The following is a 24,360-nucleotide window of genomic DNA, read 5'->3' as shown; positions in this document are numbered from 1 at the left end:
ACCTGAGGTCAGGAGTTCGAGGCCAGCCTGGCCACTGTGGCAAACCTTATCTCTACTTAAAATACAAAAATTAGCTGGGCGTGATGGCACGTGCCTGTAGTCCCAGCTACTTGGGAGGCCGAGGCAGGAGAATTGCTTGAACCCAGGAGGCAGAGGTTGCAGTGAGCTGAGATTGCACCACTGCACCCCACCCTGAGCAACAGAGTGAGACTCTGTCTCAAAAAAAAAAAAAAAAAAAAAATGGCCAGGTATGGTGGCTCACACGTGTAAGCCCAGTACTTTGAGAGGCCGAGGAAGGTGGATCACCTGAGGTCAGGAGTTCGAGACCAGCCTGGCCAACATGGCGAAACCCCATCTCTACTAAAAATACAAAAATCAGCCGGGTGTGGTGGCACATGCCTGTAATCCCAGCTACTTGGGAGGCTAAGGCAGGAGAATCACTTGAACCCCAGAGGCAGAGGCGGCAGTGAGCTGAGATTGCATCACTGCACTCCAGCCCTCCAGCCTGGGTGACAGAGAGAGACTCATCTCAAAAAAAAAAAAAAAAAAATCGATTGATGTCCATTGGCACTTGGTGTGAACTCCCACCTCTCCCCATGAGTCTTCCAGGGTCGCAGAAGCTAAAAGAACAAAACCAATCTTTCCCAGACTGTCTTGCAGGCAACTAGGGTTCTGGGTAAGAATTGGGGAACCCCAATTCGATACATTCACAAAGGATGAAACGAGGTGGATGCTGGCTCTGCTGACAAGCAAGGTTGAGGAAAGCCAGTCAGTTGTGGCAGCCAGACTTTATGTTCTGGTGTCTGCCCAGCAGCTGCACAGATGTTGGTTCTAGTGGCAGCAGCATCCTGACCCCAGCGACGTGCTCTTGTGTGGTGGTCCCTGAACTCCCACCCTTCCAGCCCTTTCAACAACTATGTAACCGAATTCCCTGTGTTAAACCTTTTTTTCCTGAAATACCTAGAGAGCGCTATTTCCTGCACTGGCCCTGGTGGCTCCATCAGCCTCAGCATCTCGGCCTCTGTCAACCTCAGCATCTCGGCCTCTTTGATGCCACACTCACACAGCAAACCCACTCTCTGCTGAGGTCGGCAAACGGGTTGGAACAGAAAATGCAACTGGGCATGCTCAGTCCTCCTCACTGAGCTCACCTGAAGGCCTAGTCACCCGAGGTTGGGGAAAGCGGAGCTGCCCCTCCTCCCCACCCCAGTCTCTGCACTCCCACCCTCATCTTCTGCAGAGACTCCCCTAGACACAGACTTGTACTCATACTCCAATTCGCTTGGAAACACTGTACACTTTGATACAATGCTTCATTTCCTCCATTCTTACTTAACTTGGCAGAAGTCGTAACTGCCTAAACACACTGGGACAGTATATTACACAAAAGGAAAACTATTGAGCCAACGATTTGTTTCCTCAGCGCTCACAGTGCTTGAATGCCGGGCTCCAGCTGCTCTCGCTGACTCCATTAAGCTTAACGCCCTATGTTAGGGTTGCTATGGAAGCCAGAAATAACATTTCAGGAATTTCTCACAGGCTTGGTCACTTTGGTTTCTAGGCTCTTCTACAAATAGTCTTTCTTGTAGATGATCATTAAGATGAAGACTAGTTAAAAAGACAGCAGTTGTAATGAAGTGGAGTAGTATTTTTTCAAGACCCGATAATAGAAAAGCATTTAGGGTCTGCAAATTTTAAGGTTGAAAAAGGACTTGAAAGACTGGATTCAATTTCCCTGCTCTATAACGGGAGAAGCAGGCTGGGCGCCGTGGCTCACGCCTATAATCCCAGCACTTTGGGAGGCCGAGGTGGGTGGATCACCTGAGGTTAGGAGTTCGAGACCAGCCTGATCAACATGGAGAAACCTTGTCTCTACTAAAAATAAATAAATAAATACAAAATTAGCTGAGCATGGTGGCACATGCCTGTAATCCCAGCTACTCAGGAGGCTGAGGCAGGAGAATCACTTGAACCTGGGAGGTGGAGGTTGCAGTGATCCGAGATTGCACCATTGCACTCCAGCCTGGGCAACAAGAGTGAAACTCCAACTCAAAAAATAAAAATAAAAATAAATAAAAAAATAAAGGGAGAAGCAGGACGTCCAGCGTAATGGGGCAGCAGCCTCCTGCCCATGTCCCGCATACCACACTCACGCTGGTGGCACGCCCCTGTAGTCCCAGCTACTGGGAGGCTGAGGTGGGAGAATCACTTGAACCTGGGAGGCGGAGGTTTCAGTGAGCTGAAATTGTACCACTGTACTCCAGCGTCGGCAACAGAGCGAGACCCCATCTCAAAAAAAATAAAGTGAAATCATGTCATTCTTTTGCTTTAAGCCCTGCAATGGCTCCCATCTCTCTCAGAGAAAATCCAAAGCTGTTTCACTGGCCCCACCAAAGGCCCCCTTGTTATTTTTCTGCTCTCATCTCCTACTGTAGTCCTCCTACTCACTGGGCAAGAGCCACACCGGCCTCTGTGCTGTAACGCACAATTCAGGCATACCCCTGCCTGCTGTTCTCTCTGCCTGCAACATGACTCTGGTGCCTTATCCTGTCACTGCCTTCAGGTATGTAAAGAAGGGTCAACTTCTGAGTGGGGCCTTCCCACGCGACTCATCTAAAAATTCCCCAGCCCCATTCTTTGACTGGAGCAGGGAAAAAGAAAACAAAAGATAAAACTTCCCTGGCCCCACAGTATGCTAAATGAAATAAACCAGGTACAGAATGACAAATATTGCATGGCCTCGGTTATATGTGGAATCTAAAAAAGCCAAACTCATAGAAATAGGGAGTAGACTGGCTCATGTGATAAATCCTATAGACAATTGATTCTAAGACTGATATTTGATTTAAGGTTGAAAAAGGCTGGGTGTGGTGGCTCACACCTGTAATCCCAGCACTTTGGGAGGCCAAGGTGGGTGGATCGCTTGAGCTCAGGAGTTTGAGACCAGCCTGGGCAACATAGTGAAACCCTATCTCTACCATAAGAAATACAAAAAATTAGCTGGGCATGGTGGTGCATACCTGTGGCCCCAGCTATTTGGGAGGCTGAGATAAGAGGATGGCTTGAGCCTAGTAGGCAGAAGCTGCAGTAACCCAGGATCAGGCTGCTGCCCTCCAGACTGGACAAGAGAGTGAGACCCTGTCTCAAAAAAAAAAAAAAAAAAGGTGGGGGAGCTGGGCATGGTGGCTCATGCCTGTAATCCCAACACTTTGGGAGGCCAAGACCAGTAGATCACCTGAGGTCAGGAGTTCGAGACCATCCTGGCCAACATGGTGAAACTTGTCTCTACTCAAAACACAAAATTAGCAGGGCATGGTGGTTTGCCTGTTGTCCCAGCTACTTGGGAGGCTGAGGCAGGAGAATCACTTGCAACCGGGAGGCGGAGGTTGTAGTGAGCCAAGATTGCACCACTGCACTCCAGCCTGGGTGGCAGAGTGAGACTCTGCTCAAAAACAAACAAAAAAACAAAAAAACAAAAAAACCAGGTTGAAACAGAAAAACTGCCATTTTATATTAAAATCAGTACAGTATATGGTCAAATAGGTAAATAAAAGATAAAAAGTTAATAATACTATTAGTAGGCCGGGCGTGGTGGCTCACCCCTGTAATCCCAGCACTCTGGGAGGCCGAGGCGGGTGGATCGCCTGAGGTCAGGAGTTCGAGACCAGCCTGGCCAACATGGCGAAACCCTGTCTCTACTAAAAATACAAAAAAATTATCTGGGCATGGTGGTGCGTGCCTGTAATCCCAGCTACTCAGGAGACTGAGGCAGGAGAATCGCTTGAACCTGGGAGGCAGAGGTTGCAGTGAGCCAACATCACGCCATTACGCTCCAGCCTGGGCAACAAGAGCAAGATTCCAACTCAAAATAATAATACTAATAATATTAGTACATGTCATCTCATTCATTTATTCTGTATACAGTTCCTGAGAAGATACTCTAACAGATGTTTTAGGCCTGAAGATGAGAAGCTCTAAGTTTTTTTGGTTTTCTTCGAGATGGGCTCTTACTATATTGCCCAGGCTGGTCTGAAACTCCTGGGCTCAAGCAATCCTCCCACTTCAGCCTCCCAAAATGCTGGGATTACAGGTGTGGGCCATCGTAACTAGCTTAATTCCTAGTTGTAAAGATCTCGTAGGGTGGGACTTGTTAACATCACTTTGCAACTTCCAATGTTACCTTTTTTTTTTTTGAGATGAAGTTTGCTTTTGTTGCTCAGGCTGGAATGCAATGGGCTATCTTGGTTCACTGCAACCTCTACCTCCCATGTTCAAGCGATTCTCTGGCCTCAGCCTCCTGAGTAGCTGGGATTACAGGCGCCTGCCACCACACCTGGCCAATTTTTTGTATTTTTAGTAGAGAAAGGGTTTCACCATATTGGTCAGGCTGTTTTCGAACCACTGACCTCAGGTGATCCACCCACCTCGGCCTCCCAAAGTGCTGGGATTACAGGCGTCAAAGTAACATTTAATAATAAATTTTAAAATCAATAATAACAGCACTTATTGGATGCTTACTCTGTGCCAGGCTATGTGCCAAGCCCTCTATGTGTATTTTCTTATTCCATCCTCATAACTACTCTATGAGGGATGTATCATTATTATCCTCATTGTACAAACAAGACAACTGAACTTCAGGGTGGTTAAGTTGCTTATTCATGGTTGCACAGTGGAGAGCCAGAATTAAAACTCATTAAAAGTCAGCTATGATGGCCAGGCATGGTGACTCACATCTGTAATCCCACAGTTTATGAGGCCGAGGCAAGCAGATCACCTAAGATCAGGAATTCGAGACCAGACTGGACAACAAGGTGAAACCCCGTCTCTGCTAAAAATATAAAAATTAGCTGGGCATGGTGGCAGGCTCCTATTATCCCAGCTACTTGGGAAGGTGAGAAAGGAGAATTGCTTGAACCCAGGAGACAGAGGTTGCAGTGAGCCAAGATCGCACCACTGCACTCCAGCCTGGGTGACAGAGTGAGACTCTGTCTCAAAAAAAAAAAAAAAAAAGTCAGTTATGATTATTTTAAAAACTGAGCTGACAAGTGTGGTGGCAGGTGTGGAAAGGTTCAGGAGCCATGACTCACTGAGGGCTCAGTAAGAAAATGGGTGATGGGACTAAAGAGGCCATCTGAACCTGCCTCTGCAGAACTAGAGGGTCCCCACAAAGAAACGAGAGAGCAAGACACCTATTCTGTAAATGAAACACACACAGGGTGATTTCTCCCTCCTGAACTTTATACCTATAAACCAAATAGTTAGTTGATAGTCCCCGTAAGAGTCCCCCAAACACTCCAACTGAATAAGGAGTTTGATTTTACACAGGCATTCAGCGGATGTTTGTAGGATGGAGAAGGATTTAGCTGCTGTGGTGGTGCATGGTAGTTCTACGTTGCAGCGATTTGCAAACAGGGATTAACTATGTCCATCTAGTCTGTGTCTGGTGCTGGCCTCAGCTTCAGTGGCTGGTTGGTGGATGGCTTAGCTCCAGCCCTGACTCAGTTCTGGCCACTGGCTGGGGTGGATCATGTACATGAGAACAGACCATCTGGTAGGAGGGAAAAGCGCTCCTCTGGGACCCAGGAAACTTTGTTCTAAGGCCTGGGCTGCTGCTAGTCCATCACCTCACCTTGGACATGTGACAATATCTCTGAGCTCTGAGTTCCTTCATCCTAACTTCCTAACCTTTATTTGTATCAGGGACCCCCATGGCAGTCTGGAGAAGCCCATGACTCCTTCTCAGAAGAAAGTTTTTACATGCCTAAAATAAAATGCAACACCCACTAGGATGGTAATTATTATTTGTTAATGAAAATAACAAGTATTGGTGAGGCTAAGGGGAAATTGGAGCCCTTGTGCACTGCTGGCGGGAATGCAGCATGCTGCAGCCACTGTACAACACAGTTTGGCAGTTCCTCAGAAAGTTAAACACAGAATTACCATATTTCCCAGCAATTCCACTCCTTAGTGTATACCCAAAAGAACTGAAAGCAGGAACTCAAGCAGATATTTGTTCGCCAATGTTCATAGCAGCGTTATGCACAATAGCTCAAAGGTGACCAGGTACAGTGGCTCAAAGGTGGCCAGGTACAGTACATTTTGAGAGGCCGAAGGAGGTGCATTGCTTGAGCCCAGGAGTTCAAGACTAGCCTGGGCAACATGGTGGAACCTTGTCTCTACTAAAAATACAAAAAATTAGCTAGCCATGGTGTGTGCCTGTATTCCCAGTTATCAAGATTACCTGAGCCAAGGAAGTTGAGGTTGCAATGAGCCCTGATCATGCCACTGCTCTGCAGCCTGGGTGATAGAAATGACACCCTGTCTCAAAAAACAAAAAAAAAAAAACAAAACCACAATAGTCCAAAGGTGAAAACAACTGTGCCCATTGACAGATGAATAGATTAAAATGTAGTATATCTTTGAACCACAAAAAGAATGAAGTTCTGATACATGCTACAACATGGATGAACCTTGAAAACATTAAGCTAAATGAAAAAAGATAACCACCAAAGGATAAATACGATATAATTTCATTTATACGAGGTATTTAGGCAAATTCATAGAGACAGAAAGTAGAATAGAAGTTACTGGGGTGTGGGGAAAGGAAGAATGAGGAGTTACTGCTTAATTAGGTACAGAGTTTCTATTTGGGATGATGAAAAGCTCTGGAAATAGTGGTGATGGTTGCACACCATTGTAAATTTCTTTTTTTTTGTTTTGAGACGGAGTTTTGCTTTTGTCCAGGCTGGAGTGCAATGGCGCGATCTTGGCTTACAGCAACCTCTGCCTTCTGGGTTCAAGCAATTCTCCTGCCTCAGCCTCCTGAGTAGCTGGGATTACAGGCATGCACTACCATACCCAGCTAATTTTGTATTTTTAGTAGAGATGGGGTTTCTCCATGTTGGTCAGGCTGGTCTCGAACTCCAAACCTCAGGTGATCTGCCCACCTCAGCCTCCCAAAGTGCTGGAATTACAGGCATGAGCCACTGCGCCTGGCCTGTAAATTTACTCAATACCATCAAACATGTACCATAAATGGTTAAAATAGTCAATTTTATCTTGTGTATATTTTATCACAATAAACAAGTAAACAAAATGCAAAGGATTAGAAAGGAGGCCAATTATTTGAACTACAGTTATCGATATATTTTTAAAACCAAATCTGGTATACAGTAACATATGTACTTTTGAAAACAACATATCAAAATCAAGAGGTGGGTCTACTACCTAGTGTAATTTTGAGGTAGCGATGAGTGTGAACAATATTTTGAGTTATCTCTGACGGCTATAATGTGCCATGAAAATATCTGTGATCTCTACTGGAGATGCAGGACTGCTACTATTCCGGTGTTTGTTGCTTGTAATCATAATAGAAGGAAATGCTAAATTCCCCTTAGAGTTTAGTGAAAAACAATGTAATTTTGTTCTCATCCAAATTATGGAGCCACTGAAGTCTACCCAAGGGCACTTTGAGGGTCCATGGATCCCAGGTTAAGAATCTCTTAACGAGATGATCTCTAAACTCTCTTTTAATTAAAATGGTGTGATCAGCCGGGCTCAGTGGCTCACACCTATAATCCCAGCACTTTGGGAGGCCGAGGCAGGTGGATCATCTGAGGCCAGGAGTTAGAGACCAGCCTGACCAACATGGAGAAATCCCATCTCTACTAAAAATACAAAATTAGCTGGGCATGGTGGTGCATGCCTTAAGCCCAGCTACTCAGGAGGCTGAGGCAGGAGAGTCACTTGAACCAGGGAGGTGAAGGTTGCGGTGAGCCTAGATTGCACCACTGCACTCCAGCCTGGGCAACAAGAGTGAAACTCCATCTTAAAAAAAAAATTAAAGCCAGGAGCGGTGGCTCATGCCTGTAATCCCAACACTTTGGGAGGCTGAGGCGGGCAGATCATCTGAGGTCAGGAGTTCAAGACTAGCCTGGCCAACATGGTGAAACCCTGTCTCAAAATTTAAAAAAATTAAAAAATAAAATTTGAAAAATTAAAAAGAAACTGAGTTAAAAATTTTTTAAATTAAAATTTTTTTAAAATAAAATGGTGTGATCTAGGAGTGGCTTCTGATTTCATCTATATTATAGATAAACTGATACCTCTGATTGGCTTTTTCTTATCTATAAATTGAGAATTATCATAAAATCTACAATTCAAGGACTTTGAGAAGACAAAAGAAATAAGGTAAGCAATAGATGTGTTGAAAAACTGTAAGGCTCTTTTACATATGCCAGATATTATCAGAGAAATTCAAGAGTCAATCAAGACTCCTCTCCCTGTGGCACACACACCCATCCCCCAGGTCTCAATGTTTCTTCAGAATTTTTCCTAGGAACTTTGTGATCTATAGAAACAAAGCACTGGCACCTTTTGTTAAAGAATCACATGTCCCCTATTAAAATACAGCTCAGTATTATGAACTGTAATTTATGCCAAAAGATTTGAAAATGTAGACAAATGGCATAATTCTCAAGGAAAATATCAATTACCAAAATAGACTCAAAAGAAATAGAAAAGTCAAATAGACTAATGTCTTTTAAAGAAATTTAATTAGTTTCAAACATATCTCCCCATAGAAAGGATTCAACCCAGATGGTTTTATGAGCAAATTTACCAGCTCTTTAAGGAATAGCTAATACCTACTTTACAAAAACAATTTATTTTTATGAAGCTAACTTAACTTTGATACCAAAACCAGACAGTGTAAAAAGTGAAAATTAGAGGGAATGCTAGCCAGTTTCATTTGTGAATCTAAATAAAAAAATAGATTAGCAAAATAATTCTAGTAGGGTATTAAAAAGTACATTATGATCAAGCAATGCTTACCCCAATAATGCAGGGATTGGTTCAACATTAGAAAATCTATCCATCTAATCCATTGCATTATCAAGCTGAAGTAGAAAGAGTTCATTATCATGCTAATACATGAAGGGAAAGCATTTGATAGGACATAGCTCTGAACCTACAAGGAGGGACCAAGTGGTGCTACCTCCATCCCCTTGAATTTCACACTCTGACCCCTGAGGGATCAGGGTACCCCCTCTAATATTCTGACCACAAAATAGACCCCAAACCCCACTTTCACTAGCTGACACAGGCTGGATGTTTTTCCAATCTTTGTTCCACTGACTCTCTACAGAGCAGCATCTGCCAACTTCCCAGTTCCCGCCTAGAATATCTGGCATCTACGAGGCAAAGACCAGGAGAGGCAGAGTCCTTCAATGCCACCCACCTAGGCATCTCCATTTCATTCCAGTTTCCATTTGTCCATCTGCCCAGCAAATATTTACTGAGTGTCTACCATGTGCCAGACCAAAAAAACAAAAACAAAAACAAAAACCCATGCCTTCCTAGAGCTTAGATTCTACTGGTACGCTTCCAGTGTCTGTGAGGAAGAGTCCTTCCATGTGGAACTGACACAACACACGCTCTTGTCATTCAGGTACTCCACAGACAAACTTGTCTTTACGCTGGCACTATAACCACACCCAAATGCAACAGATACAGTGTTCCCATGCCATGAATTTCAAAGGTCCAGGAAAGGGTGGGTGAAGGCCTGCATGTGTGTGTTCCACAGAGCACCACCTGCACCCCTCAGAGCAGACGGAAGTCTGCATTGATTTCCGTACATGGTGTAATAAGCAGGGTTGTCAGAAAATGGCTGGACACTCACTCTGGGTTGCCTAGACAAAAAGGTTGCTGGTGTCTGAGGCTCTCCCTTCTCCCAGTAGGACTGGCTGCCCTAAACTCAGCTTCTCACAGGCCCAGTGTCTTTCCCCTGCTAGCATAGGGACTGTAACATCCCAGGAGTCTCACAGTCCCTGACTACTCCTGCAAACAGCTGAGTCCCCAAACCAAGCATCTGCGCCAAGCAGGCTGGACATTCCTCCATGGATAAGACTGTTTTTTTTCTTCTTTTTTGAGATGGAGTCTCACTCTGGGTCACCAGGGCAGAGTGCAGTGACATAGTCTTGGCTCACTGCAACCTCTGCTTCCTGGGTTCAAGCGATTCTCTGCCTCAGCCTCCCGAGTAGCTAGGATTACAGGTGCCTGCCACCACGCTCAGCTAATTTTTGTATTTTTAGTAGAGACGGAGTTTCACCATGTTGGCCAGGATGGTCTCGATCTCTTGACCTTGTGATCCACCCACTTTGGTCTCCCAAAGTGCTGGGATTACAGGCGTGAGCCACCGCACCAAGCCTAACACTGGGCACTTTTTGTTAAAAAAAAAAAAATACATGTCCCCTGTTCAGGCACAGTGGCTCACGTCTATAATCCCAGCTATTTGGGAGGCCAAGGCAGTAGGATTGCTTGAGCTCAGGAGTTCAAGACCAACCTGGGCAACATAGTGGGACCCTATATATACAAACATGTATTAATAAAATACATGTTCCCTGTTAAAAGATAGTTTAGTATTAAGAGCTGTAATTTATAACAACAGATTTGAAAATGTAGACAAACGAGACAATTTTTCAGAAAAATATCAATGACCAAAATAGACTTAAGAATATATGTAAAACTTAAATGCACAAATGGATTTTGAAGATACTGAATTTGTTGTCAAATATGTCCACTCTACAGAAGGCATCAAGCCCAGATGGTTTATGAGTGAATTTTCCATCTCTATAAGGACTTTTTTTTGCTGATCCTATGCACTCATAGTGCCTGAGGCCGTGGAATTTGTACCAAACCCTAAATCCTGACTAATGGTGAGCCAGATGTGACCCTGGCCTGACCCTGCAGTATTCTTGGCACCTAAAGCAATGCCTTGCACACTGTAGGTTCTCAATATATATTTGTTGAATGGATGAATCAATGATAAAACCCAGGCAAATTATGAAACAAATTAGTATAACAGGGTCAGGCATAGTGGCTCACGCCTGTAATCCCAGCACTTTGTGAGGTCAAGGTGGGTGGATCACCTGAGGTCAGGAGTTCAACACCAGCCTGGCCAACATGGTGAAACCCTATCTCTACTAAAAATACAAAAATTAGCTGGCTGTGGTGGCACATGCCTGTAATTTTAACTATTCAGCCGGCTGAGGCAGGAGAATCACCTAAACCTAGGAGGCGGAGGTTACAATGAGCCCAGAATGCGCCACCACTCTCCAGCCTGGGCAACAGAGCAAGGCTCCAACTCAAAAAAAAAAAGAAAAAAAAAAGGTGTAGCAGAATGAAACCATTTTCGTATAGTTTAAAAGCTTGGGACCCGACACAGTGGCTAATACCTGTAATCCCAGCACTTTGGGAGGCTGAGGCAGGCAGATCATGAAGTCAGGAGTTCAAGACCAGCCTGACCAACATGGTGAAACCCTGTCTCTACTAAAAATACAAAAATTATCTGGGCTTGGTGGCATGTGCCTGTAATCCCGGCTACTCAGGAAGCTGAGGCAGGAGAATTGCTTGAACCCAGGAGGTGGAGGTTGCAGTGAGCCAAGATTGCGCCGCTGTACTCCAGCCTGGGCAACAGGGTGAGATTCCAGCTCAAAAAAAAAAAAAAAAAAAAAAAAAACTCCAAAAAATTGATTGTTTTCCTATTTGTTCTTCACTTTGGAGACAAATTCAGGTTTAACTGGAAGAGGAGAGTAGAGAGGCCTGCTTCAGTCAGTGGTGGGACAATCACATGAAACAGGCCATATCTGGTATAAATGGATGAAAGGAGAGGAGGACGTTTCCCCAGAGACCTCACCAAGTCCCAAAGATTTAGGGATTCCTCATCTTTCACTGGGCCTAGCACAGACCTTGGAATAAGGGAGTTCTCAGTTTATATTTATTCAATAAATGAATGGAGTAGGCTGGAATAAGCGAGCCCTGGCATCAGGGCTGGGGAATTAAGAGCTGGAGATAGAAAGCAGCCCTTCCCAACCTTTGCCAAGTCTGAGTCCTCCTGGAAGAAATTCCTGCACAGTTTATTTAATGATCCGCCCTGACTTTAAGGGCCTCTGGGGCTCATCCCCTCAGGACCTCTCATGGTGTAATGACCCACAGTACACATAATCCATCATGCCTTTCCAAAGGCCTCTCTTGGCTCTGAGCTCAAGTTGTCCAAAGCATGCATTCATCTTATTTCTCCCCAAGACCCTGCCTGTGCCCCAGCTCTTGGTCCATCTGGCCATTCAGCTTCCTCTTTGATGTTCTTACTCATTGGCTGGCCATAGGTTTATGATAACTTCCTCCTCCCCGCTTCCTGGCCCCACGATCTTCTGAGCAGCCAAAATACACATTGACCTCCTTTCATCTGTCCCAATAAATCAGCCTCCCTTGGATATATTGAAACAGGACTGAGCTAGTCATTCTAATTCTTGGCTTTTGAAAAACCTCACTCGGACTTGACTTCACACCCTGGTTAGATTGCACTCAGGTCCCATCTGCAGCCCTAGGATGCCAGCTGCACAGCCCACTGCGCTTGCTGGAGCTGCTTTAATGACTCTGAAACATGCGATGGTAAGGTAATAAGTGACACACTGCTCAAGTCTTTGAACATCCTTCCCCCAACATTGGTCATATCACCCTGAAGTGGGAACATAAAGTGAATCTGAAAGGAAAAGGAGGCTATTTAAGAACATGTTGAAAGATAACACACTGTCCTCCACAAACTGGGAAAGTGAAAAGCAAAGCAACTTGTCACAGGCTGACTTCCGTCCCTCTCCCTGCCCCCGATTCATATGATGAAGTCCTCCCGCCAGGCCTTCAGGATGTAACCAGATTTGGAGTTAGGGTCTTTAAAGAGGTGATTAAGTTAAAATGAGGTTATTAAGGCAGGCCTAATTCAATGTGACTGGTGTCCTTATAAGAAGAGGAAGTCTGGACACTCACAGGTACAGAGGGAAAAGACCATGTGAAGACACAGGGAGAAGATGGCCACCTACAAGCCACGGAGAGAGGGCTCAGAAGAAGCCAACACAGCCGACACCTTGAGCTTAGACTTCCAGCCTCCAGAACTGTGAGAAAATAAATTCCTGCTGTTTAACCACCCCATTTGTGGTACATTGTTATAGAAGCCCTAGGAAACTAATCTACAACTCAAATTTCTAGAAAATATATATATATAGAGAGAGAGGAAGGGTCTCACTCTGTTGTCCAGGCTGGAGTGCAGTGGTGCAGTCACAGCTCACTGCAACTTCCATCTCCCAGGCTCAAGCAATCCTCCTATCTCAGCCTCCCAAGTAGCTGGGACCACAGTTGTAAGCCATCACACCTGGCTAATTTTTGTATTTTTGTATTTTTGTAGAGACAGGGTTTTGCTGTGTTGCCCAGGCTGGTCTCAAACTCCCGGACTCAAGCTATCTACGTGCCTTGGCCTCCCAAGTAGCTGGGAACTACAGGCATGCACCACTGCCAGCTCATTTCCTAATTCTGCAGGCACCTCCATGGAATCCAGGAATATCCAGATTTGCAGATTACAGGTTTATTAAACCCTCTGTGTACAAGGTGTTCAATATCCCTCGTGCACCAGCAAGAAATTCCTTTGTTTGTTTGCTTGCTTTTTGAGACAGAGTTTCACTCTGTCACCCGGAGTGAAGTGCACTGCACCTGGAGTGCAGTGGCACGATCTCGGCTCACTGCAACATCCACCTCCTGGGTTCAAGCAATTCTCCTGCCTCAGCCTCCTGAGTAGCTGGGATTACAGGCACCCACCAGTACTAATGTCTGTGTTTTTAGTAGAGAGAGTGTTTCACCATGTTGGCCAGGCTGGTCTCCAACTCCTGACCTCAGGTGATCTGCCCACCTTGGCCTTCCAAAGTGCTGGAATTACAGGCATGAGGCACCACGCCTGGCACACCTGGCTGAAATTCGTTGTTTTGTGGGCTGATGCAATAGCTACGAAGTTTCACGTAGAAGAAACATCTGCTTCCTTGAACATACAGTTGTCTGGATTTCTGTCTCCTCTTCAAGGTTTTAATAACAAATCTAACCTGTTTCATAACGCAGCCTCCAGAGAACTGCTACATCTTCTGTTTTTCAAGCTAAACATCCTTAGTTCTTTCAACTCTTTTCCTCAAGCCCTGGCTTGGGAAACCTTCACCAGCCTGGTGGCTCCTCTCTAGATACTTCCTCTTTGTTCATTTGTCAGTTCATTTACTTTTCTTACAGGCATTTATGGAACACCTGCTGTGTACCAGGCACTTTGCTCAGTCATGCTGGTACAATGATGAACCACATAGACAATTAAGCAGGCAGTTGCTGTACAGGCTAACTTCAGTGTTGGGGACATACAGCACTCTGTGGGAATGCAATAGCTGGGTATTACATCCCAACCTAGAAGATTAGAAGCACTTCCATTGAGACCTGAAAGATTAGTCCAATTGGGTTGGATAAAATAGGGTGGGTGGGGTTATAGAAAAGAGTAGGAGTAGGGCGAGCGTAAAGGTTCATGCCTGTAATCCTAACACTTTGGGAGGCCACAGCAGGAGGATGGCTTGAGCTCAGGAGTTCAAGACAAGCCCAGGCAACATGCCAAAACCCTGTCTCTACCAAAAATATGAAAAAACTAGCTGGGTATGGTGGCATGTGCTTGTAGTCCCAACTACTTGGGAGGTTGAGGTAGGAGGATCACCTGAGCCCAGAGGTCGAGGCTGCAGTGAGCCGTGATCGCACCACTGCACTGCAGCCTGGTGACAAGAGTTTAAGTGGAGAAAACAGCAAGTTCGCTTCTTTAATTCTGCCTCTGGCTGCTCGGTAGTTGACTGACCTTGTAAGAGACAGTTAAGGGATAATAGTACATGCAGAGTGAAGTGTGAGCTGCCTACCACAGTGCCTGGCACATGGTGGCTTGTCATCACTACTATTTTTTTTTTTTGAGACAGTTTCATTCTTATTGTCCAGGCTGGAGTCCAGTGGTGCAATCTTGGCTCACTGCAACCTCCGCCTCTCAGGTTCAAGCAATTCTTCTGCCTCAGCCTCCCGAGTAGCTGGGATTACAGGCGCCTGCCACCATGCCTGGCTAATATTAGTAAAGACGGGGTTTCACCATGTTGGTCAGGCTGGTCTCGAACTCCTGACCTCAGGTGATCCACCCGCTCAGCTTCCCAAAGTGCTGGGATTACGGGCATGAGCCACCTCACCCAGCCCTCATCACTACTATTGTTATTATTATCATTAATCAGAGACGAGGGACGTGACTGGCTCCCTAGGGGTAAGGTTGTGTACCTTGTCTCCTAACAGCACCAGCCAGCAAAGAAAAGCAAGGAGACTCTCACTCATGGAAGGGATAACCCCTCACCTCTACTCCTTGACACACACACGAGTTGCAGGTGCAAAACCCATGGGCAAGCTGAGGAGAGGACATCCTGGAACTAAAGAAGGGAATGCGGGAGGGGGGCACTGGAGAGGGAAAGATCAAGGAAGGTTATAGAAAAGGAAAGGGATAAACAAAGAGTCACACAGAAGGAGAAAGGGAGAAAGAAGGGGAGAGAGAAGATCTGTAGGAGAAAAAAATCAGGTTATATATTCATTGCCTAGAAAAGTTTTTAACTTTATGGCTTATTGGAGGTCAGGTACTGTGCTTTTTGGATTCTCCCAGCGTTAATCACAAGATAGGAATGAAGAATGTTACTTTATACAGTTAATTAAAAATGATTGATAACAGAGAGGTTGGTTTCTATACTAAACAGAGCATAGGCACAGAGGATGAATTTGATAGGGATCAGCAAGTCTATGCTGAGGGCGGCCATGAGAGTCCTTCCAAGGGGTCCACATTTCCAACTGTCATTGCGCTGTCCACAATGCACTGCGGCTGAGCACGAAAACAGAGGTGGTTTTCCTTCAAAAAGGTTTTTTTTTTTAAAGCCTTTGCTATCTTTAAAACAATTTGATGAGCTCAATGCATCAACCTTCATTTGTATAATCAATGCTGATGATATAGAACAGGCCAGCTGCTTAGTTCTTTAGATGTGTATTGCTAACCGCTGTTCTGTAAGAGGCTGGCTCCTATGTCGGCTTGAAGCCCACATTTTGTCAATTCCCTCTAAGGCTGGAAAACGCTAGCAGCTTATTTTTAAAGCTTCAGAAGGGCAGGACCTAGATTACAGTTAGTTTCTTCTCTGCAGCTGCAATTATCTGCAGATATTACTCATCTTGTATTGTCTTTCGGGCTCATGGCCCACAGCATCTCCTCCTAAGATCTTTTCCTCCTGCCTATTCCACCCAGCCTAACAGGTTTCTTAACAGTAATAGTTCTAAAACTGTGGTCTCCGGAAACACCACTTATCAGGCCCACACCCAGCCCTACTAAATCAACACTTTGAGCACAGGGCCCAGTAATCTGTGTTCTAGCAAGCCTTCCAGGAGCTTTTGGTGTACAATGAAATTTGAGAACCCCTGCTTCACTGCCCGATCCCACTGCCCAGCCCTGCCGTGTTGCCCGATCCCACTGCCCAGCCCTGCCGTGTTGCCCGATCCCACTGCCCAGCCCTGCCGTGTTGCCCGATCCCACTGCCCAGCCCTGCCATGTTGCCCAATCTCACTGCCCCATCTTGCTATCCTGCTGTCCTGCTTGATCCTACTGACCACCCTGTGTCTCAAAACTTCTCCTTCCTTAGCTTCCAGAATATGGTTCTTCCTTGGCTTTCCTACCTGGAGAGAGTGAGGAAAAGCTGCAGATTTCATCAGGGTTCCCACACAGAAGGGGTGTCAGGGGAATTAGTGACATTACCACCTTCTAGATGAGACCTGAGAGATCATTGACTTCAACGTCCTTCATTTTTTTTTTTAAATCAGTTTTGTCTTCTAATTACTTATCTGATAAAACAGTACATTCGAGAGTACGGCTGCCTTTCTCTTTGCTCCAAGGCATATCTGTCCCTAAGCCACGCATCCTTTCCTCAAAGGGGCTGGGGGTTGAGCACCTTTTCTGTCTAGGTTTGCAGAAGTCTTGACAAGTTTGCCAAAACTGCTTAAACTACCTGAGCCTCAGCTGCCTTGTCTGAAAATAGAATAAAACAATAATTCCCTTGCAGTGTTTGCTCCTGCTGTGGATTAGGTGAGATAACACCTCCCAACTCACAGCAGGGGCTCAGTAAATGAGCATTGCCTTTCACAGGTGCTATGAGAAATGGAAAATATCCAGTCCCTATCTTGAAGAGATTTATAGTCTACTAATAGTAAAATGCGACAAGTGCAAAAATAACTAGCATGTGAATCCCTCTGAGGTAGGTATCACTATTACCCCGTGGAATGTAAAGCAGACAGGGCTGGCACTTTGGCAGAGGACCTGCAGTGTGTGTGACCCCTCAAAGGAGGTCTTGCCTGGCTGGGAGAGGGAGGAGTCGGCATTTGACCTGGCCCTGGCTGAAAATGAGTCTTGTCTGGAGAAGGATATTCCAGATAGAAGGAATAGGATGGACAAAGCTCTGGAAAGCTCAAGAGAAGGAGACAAAAGTTTTAATCATGGCAAAATGGCTTCAGGAAATGTAAGCTTCAATGGGTCAGAGAGCCAGAGACTCTCATGGCTTCTGGCATCTGCTTTCCCTCCTTCACAGAGGAGACCAACAAATGTCAATTAAAAGTATTATTTTGGGATGTAGAAATCCATTGAGTGGCAGCTAAGACTTAAAAATGTAGGTTAGGGCCAGGCATGGTGGCTCATGCCTGTAATCCCAGCATTTTGGGAGGCCTAGGTGGGCAGATCACATGAGGTGAGGAGTTCCAGACCAGCCTGGCCAACATAGTGAAACCCCGTCTCTACTAAAAATACAAAAATTAGGCAGGTATGGTGGCACGTGCCTGTAGTGCCAGCTACTTGGGAGGCCAGACAGGAGAATCGCTTGAATCCAGGAGGCAGAGGTTGCAGTGAGCCAAGATCATACCACTGCACTCCAACCTGGGTGACAGAGCAAGACTCTATCCAAAAGAAAGAAAAAAGTTAATATCAACCTAGGTGAAAATTTCCATTAGCAACACAGAGCAGGCCATGCTTACATTTAATTCTCCAGGCATCCAACAACTTCACATTGCTCACTTGGGAAGTTTTGGCTCTTTTTATATGAAACGTATCACAATTTTATGAATATTTTGATGTCAGGTTTAGAGATATATACAAAAATGAAAATAATGCCTCCTAATACACTGTGATTCCCCAAGAGCAGAATTTGGGGCTATGTAAGGTGAATTCTGCCAGAAGCAATGGCTCACACTTGTAATCCCAACACTTTGGGAGGCCAAGGCAGGAGGGCTACATGAGGCCAGGAGTTTAAAACCAGTTGTGCAACATTGCAAGACCCTGTCTCTACAAAAACATTAAACAATTAGTTGGGCGTGGTAGTGCATGGCTGTAGTTCCAGTTACTTGGGAAGGTGAGTTGGGAGGATTGCTTATGCCAAGGCTGCAGTGAAGTGTGATAGTGCCACTGCACTCCAGCCTGGGCAACAGAATAAGACCCTGGCTTAAAAAAAAAAAAAAGTGAATTCTTAGATTTTCTTCATTAGCTTTTAAGTAGTAAATTAACAGTTATCGGTAAACATGCATAAATTTACTGAATTCTGTGGTGTCTACCCTGGAACACCTCTGGAATTCTTCCAGCAGTGTGTGTGTGGTGGGGTGGGGTGGAAGGGAGCTCAGGACCTACTATCCCCTCACCTGACTGCAGGGCCAACTTCCTTTTAAATCTTTGCCTTCCACTTCTAGAATTTATGCCACATTGCCACAAAATGCTCTCTTAAAGCACAAACATAACTTGTGAGTGGCCAGTATTGATCCAAAGGGGAATCTATAACAGGGAAAGAAAAAGATTTCAAGGTTAGTTAGCAGAAATAAAATGAGCCAGGTTGGTAAATTTAGAAAAGGATGCACATGTAACAAGCCCTCATAAGACAGACCACCACCGGGGACCACAGGCTGGTGACTGTAGCATAGTTTGTGGAGTTGGGGGGGGTCAAGAATACAGTAAGGGCCAGGCATGGTGGCTCACGCCTGTAATCCCAGCACTTTGGGAGGCTGAGGCGGGCAGATCACGAAGTCAAGAGATCGAGACTATCCTGGCCAACATGGTGAAACCCCGTCTCTACTAAAAATACAAAAATTAGCCGGGTGTGGTGGCACGTGCCTGTAATCCCAGCTACTCCGGAGGCTGAGACAGGAGAATCGCTTGAACCTGGGAGGTGGAGGTTACAGTGAGCCGAGATCTCCCCACTGTAACATAGCAAGACTCCGTCTCAAAAAAAAAAAAAAAATACAGTGGGAGTTTGGGCAAGGAGGATAAGGTTTCCAAAAAGGCTGATACACTCCACTGGTCAGCCTGGAGACAGGTCCACCCCCTCATAGGACAGTGATGTAACAAAGAGGAAAAGTGTGCACAAATGAAGCAAGCAGCCATTAGCGGTGGGGTGGTATGCCTCCCAGTGAGCGCCCCCTGGAGGAGGACCTAGGGAGGAGTGTGGAAGGGGATGGGTACCACCCACAAGGCTGGGCAAGGGGAAGAATCTGAAGTCCAAAGGGTTCTGGGTACAGCACACCCAGCTTCTCTGACTCTACCTGCCAGCGTTGTCCCCTGGAGGGGCCTTTGAGCTATAGCAGGTGCTCATTCCTTTTCCTGTTGCAGCCTATTAGTTAGATCCCTGCCCTTTGCCACAACCCAGGAAGGTCGGGTCTGCCCAGAGAGTACAGTCGGTATAAAGACAAAGTGACACCCACTGTTGCCTGCTTAAAGCCCTCCACGACTCCCACCCCTGCAAAATGAAGCTCAAAATCTTCCTTGGAGCCCTCTAGGTCCTAAATGATTGCTGGCTTATCTCCAGCTCAGACCATCTGCCTGGCAGACCCAGTGCCATGTCAGAGCTCCACGGCCACACTCCATCCTCACACCTCTGCTGCCTGCTGTCCCACAGGGCTCTCCATGACCATGACCTTCACTGGGAATGATTCCCTTGAACCAGCCATTCTTAAGAGTGGTTTGGGGAATCCTAGGGGTCCCTGAGACCTTTTCAGAGGATCCATGAGGTCAGAACTATTTTCATAATAACATGAATGTTTGCCTTTCATACTGTCATTCTCTTGTGAGTATATAGACAACAAAAAGTTGATTGATCTGGTTTTAGATTCCACATTGCCACTAACCTTTAAGAAACTACTCTTTGTCAAGTTTTGGTGTAGTATCAAAGAACATTTACAATTGTATGAAAAGGCTATTAAAATACTCTTCCTTTTTCCAACTACATATCCACGCAAGGCCGTTTTCATATAATCTAACCAAAACATTTCATGACAGATTGAATGGTCAAGAAATAACAGTCCAGCTGTCTTCTATTAAGCCAGACATTTAAAAGATTTGCAAAACTGTAAAACAGTGCCACTATTCTTTTTTGTGTGTGAGACAGGGTCTTAGTCTGTCACCCAGGCTGGAGTGCAGTGGCACGATCATGGCTCATTCATGTAGCCTCAGCCTCTGGGGGTCAAGTGATCCTGCAGCCTAAGCATCTCAAGTAGCAGGGGACTGCAGATGTGCACCACTATAGCCAGCTAAATTTTTTTTCCTTTCTTTTTTTTTTTTTTTTTTGAAACAGAGTTTTGCTCTTGTTGCCCAGGCTGGAGTGCAGTGGTATGATTTCGGCTCACTGCAACCTCTGCCTCCCGGGTTCAAGCAATTCTCCTGCCTCAGCTTCCAGAGTAGCTGGAATTACAGGCATGCACCACTATGCCCAGATGATTTTTGTATTATTAGTAGAGACGGGGTTTTACCACATTGGCCAGGCTGGTCTTGAACTCCTGACCTCAGGTGATCCACCCGCCTCAGCCTTCCAAAGTGCTGGGTTTACAGGCATGAGCCACCACACCCAGCCTAATTTTTTTATTTTTTATAGAGGCAAGGTATCCCTATGTTGCCCAGACTGGTCTCAAACTCCTGGGCTCAAGTGATCCTCCCACCTCAGTCTCCCAAAGTACCAGAATGACAGGCATGAGCCACTGCACCTGGCCAGGAAATATAGTTTTTTATACACGTATAATTTGTTAACACATTCTGATTTTATTATTGTTATTTTAAAATTTCTGATCAAGTAGAAACCAATAGATCTAACCCACATAAAAGCTCCCTTGATTGTCCTCAGGATTCTTAAAAAACAAACACACAAGTTCTTTGGGATCCTTAATCATTTTTGGCTGGGCACAGTGGCTCATGCCTAGAACCCCAGCATTTTGGGAGGCTGAGAGGGGAGGATCGTTTGAGCCCAAGAGTTTGAGACCAGCCTGGACAACATGGCGAAACCCTGTCTCTACAAAAAATACAAAAATTAGCCAGGTATGGTGGCATGTGCCTGTAATCCCAGCTACTTGAGATGCTGAGGTTGAAGGATTGCTCGAGCCCAGGAGGTCAAGGCTGCAATGAGCCATAATCATGCCACTGCATGCCAGCCTGGGAGACAAAGTGAGACCTTGTCTCAAAATAAAATAAAATAAAAATAATTTTTGGTGTAAAAGGAAGGATCCTGAGACCAACGCTTGAGAACCACTGCCTTATACCATGCCTGCTCAGCAGGCAGAGTTGAGCTATGATGTAGCTATGCCTCTACTTTTCTGCACCAATTCTACCAAATTAATGATCTTTTCTCATGCCTGTCTCTTCCACTGCACTGTGCATCTCCTGATGATGTCCATGCATCTTAAACACTACCACCACCCCCCAACCAGCATCTGGCACAGAGTGGAAATTCCAGATAAACGAATGAGGTAAGAGATAAGCCTGGACAGAATGACAGGCTGCCGAGTGAACAGCCTACAGATGTTCACAGGATGGGTGGATAAATATATGCATTATTTTTTCAAACTGGCTCAGGTTGTTACTGAGACTCTGACTTAAATTTAAACATAAAAGATAAACATTTTTAAAACTCAGAAAGTTCAAATAAAAAATTAACCTAAGAAACAATTCTGCTGTTTCTACTCTGTTAAACTTTCAGGAACATACTTACAAGCAAATAACCAGTAAAAACCCATCATGCCGGCGGATGCCATAACTACAGCCAAAATGATTTGCCACTAAAAAATGAAACGTGGCCTGCACCATATTCTGAACAAACAGCCAAAAAGCCAAGAGAAGCACACATGCACAAAACACAAAACACTGCATTATTCCAAGAATGAAGAGAAGGTCCTACCCTCAGGCCAAGGACTACCAATGAGCATGCTTTTCCCTCTTTGTTCCCCGTCAAAATAAGAACAAAAGCAGATTGCACTTGAGAATCAGGCCGCAGCTGTAGTGTTGGCCTTCTGGTTACATGACTGTCACTCCACCATTTTCATAGCCAAGCAGCCCTCCGGCATATCTGGGAGCAGCCACTTGCACAGCTCACGGAGTAAAAACACCCACGCCCACTTTCAGTCTTTTTTTTTTTTTCTTTTGAGATGGAGTTTCACCCTTGTTGCCCAGGCTGGAGTGTAATGGCACAATCTTGGCTCACCAAAACCTCTGCCTCCCGGGTTCAAGAAATTCTCCTGCCTCAGCCTCCTGAGTAGCTGGGATTACAGGCATGCACCACCACAACCAGGTAATTTTGTATTTTTAGTAGAGATGGGGTTGCTCCATGTTGGTCAGGTTGGTCTTGAACTCCCAACCTCAAGTGATCCACACGCCTCAGCCTCCCAAAGTGCTGGGATTACAGGCATGAGCCACCGCATCTGGCACCACTTCCAGTCTTGGGGTGGGAAAGAGGCTGTGTCCCATCCTCCTCATTGTCCCTGACACATTCTCTTGAAAAATGAGAAGGAATCAATGCTGGATGCAGGATTGATGCCTTTAGCAAAATGGGCTTCTAGGCAAAGGAGGACGACAGTGAATGCTAACAACCAGGGAAGGCGGGGGTGATGTGGTTCTATGTGCGTGTATCAGAGGGAGGAATGGAGGGAGAGAGAGACTTGGAGCCCAAAAAAGCAGTGTGCTTTTCCAGGTAAGTGTGTCGTGGCTTTTCCTGAGGCCAGCCCCATCAGAAACCCAACTGTGCAGTCACTGCTGATGATCTAGAAATCAGGTATCTTGGCCAGGTGTAGTGGCTCATGTCTGTAATCCTGGCACTTTGGGAGGTCGAGGCAGGTGGATCACTTGAGGCCAAGAGTTTGAGACCAGCCTGGCCAACATGGCCAAACCCCATCTCTACTAAAAATACAAAAATTAGCTGGGCAAGTTGTCCTGCCCCTGTAGTCCCAGCTACTCAAGAGGCTGTGGTGGGAGAATCACTTAAACCCTGGAGGAGGAGGTTGCAATGAGTCAAGTTTGTGCCATTGCACTCCAGCCTGGGTGACAGAGCAAGACAGTCTCAAAGAAAAACAAACGAAAGAAAGAAAGAAAGAAAGAAATCAGGCATCTTCAGAGGTGTGTGTGTGTGTGTGTGTGTGTGTGTGTGTGTGTTGTTTAACACCTTGGAATTTGTTTTTTAAAACGCTCAATTAACATACTAAACACTTCCCAGTCCTTTTCACATTTGCAAAAGTCTTGTTTACATCACTATGGAAACAAGGACTCTCAGGAACCTGGAAGGCCTATCCCTGGGGTCCTCGTTTAGTTAGCATCAATAAAGATTCTGACCTCTGAAAACACAGCTCTTTGGGTCCCTGTGGTCCCTGATGGTAATTTCAGATGCCGCTGAGGCTACCAGGTCACTGGGTAGTTCTCCCAGTAGCCTTCGTAGGGGGGTCAGATTCGAGTGGCTAGCCAAAGATACAAATGTCAAATATAGTTTCAGAGAACGTCATAGAATGATAGTTGTGGTAAAGCTTTTACTTACTGTGTACCTAGAATTTATGTATATTACCTCATTTATTCCTCACAGAAATATTCTGAGGTTGGCATTAACATTCCATTTTACAGATGCTAAAACTGAGCCTCAGGAAGGTTATATCACCTGTGTTTACACACTGGAAAGTAGCAGAGGCAGGACTTGAACCCAGGTCAATGCCAAAACTCATTCTCTTTGCACTGCCCAGCCTTCCTATTGTCTCCACATGCCAGGCATACCAAGGCCCTTGTTTAGAATCAGCTGATTTACGTGTATTCTGTGCATCTTCATGACATTTCCTTTCTCTAGGAAACATGGTCACTGGGTCAGATGAATAGACCCCTGGCATTTTCCATTCCAATAACTTGATTCAGCTCACAATTATCGCACAACGTCTCTTCTGGGCCAGCTCTTTCTTCCCTGCTGCCATGCAGGGAAGCATTAACAGATATAGCTGGGCAAACCCAATAAAAAATTTTCATAACACCTTTGCCCAGATAGGTCCAACAACAAGGATATTTGCAGATGAGAAATCTTGCCCTGAATATTGGAGAAAAGTCATGAGCCTCAGATTCGATTGAAGGCTTCAAAAAAAGTTTATTTTGAAATCCCGTGTGCAACCGCGTCCTCAACTCCGGATGCATTCAGCACC

At 45.4% G+C, this 24,360-nt stretch overlaps 1 protein-coding gene across 3 annotated transcripts in view; it reads right to left on the bottom strand.

The window, feature by feature from the left end:
• The window catches only part of MATN2 (matrilin 2), a 173,369-nt gene that overhangs the window by 129,237 nt on the left and 19,772 nt on the right, over positions 1–24,360 (bottom strand). The window lies entirely within an intron of this gene.

Source organism: Aotus nancymaae, unplaced genomic scaffold (assembly GCF_030222135.1).
Source record: "Aotus nancymaae isolate 86718 unplaced genomic scaffold, 86718_ANA_hifiasm-v0.15.2.pri h1tg000036l, whole genome shotgun sequence".
NCBI lineage: Eukaryota > Metazoa > Chordata > Mammalia > Primates > Aotidae > Aotus > Aotus nancymaae.
This window is presented reverse-complemented; position numbering and strand designations above follow the sequence as displayed.